Source organism: Alligator sinensis, unplaced genomic scaffold (assembly GCF_000455745.1).
Source record: "Alligator sinensis unplaced genomic scaffold, ASM45574v1 scaffold34_1, whole genome shotgun sequence".
Lineage (NCBI taxonomy): Eukaryota > Metazoa > Chordata > Crocodylia > Alligatoridae > Alligator > Alligator sinensis.
The window spans coordinates 326,048-326,763 of NW_005842151.1; positions in this window are offsets into that span (position 1 = coordinate 326,048).

Genomic DNA, 716 nt, shown 5'->3' on the forward strand with positions numbered 1-716 from the left:
CATTTCGTGACACAGTAATTCAGTTCCGGGGGAGGGGCCAAGGGAAGCAGACGCGAGTAAGCGAGCTCCGCGGTGCCCTTCCGCAAAATTTTCTGCATTTCGCACACACACCTACACACTGCCGCTGACACACTAATGTGTCGCGGCACACAGTTTGGAAAGCTCTGCCTTAGGCCAACAGGGCTACAACCAAAAACAGGGGTTTTCAAGCATGTGCCGGACAGGCCTAAGATGTTGAAAAACTCTTTGAGGAGAGGGATGGCTGTGTGGATGATGGAGGACAACCATGAGGTAGAGCGCTAGGATGCGGCTACAGCACCTGCTCCCTTCCGCGGGAGTCCGCGTGTCTGCATACCAACACGTGTGTGCACACGTACGCAGCTTCCAGTGCCAGTATTTGTCCCCTCGGGCTGTGTGGGAGCTCATAAAGCGTGTACGGAGAGCAAACACGTGCCCCCCAGTTCCCACAGCACCAGGGCCGCCTCCTCCCACGCCGGCCCCGCGTGCAGCGAAGGGGCTGAGCCAGGCTGCGCAATGGAAGCAGGGAGACGAGCGGAGCGAGCCCAGTGGCCCTACTGCGCCTGCGCGCTGTCAGCCCTGCGCTGTCCTCCCGGCCGGGCGGCTCCCAGCAGGCCGTGCGCGGCGCATGCGCAGTAGGGCGCGGGGTGGGGGGGGGCGCCGCTAATTCCATTGTGGAGCGGACGCGGCGTTATTTC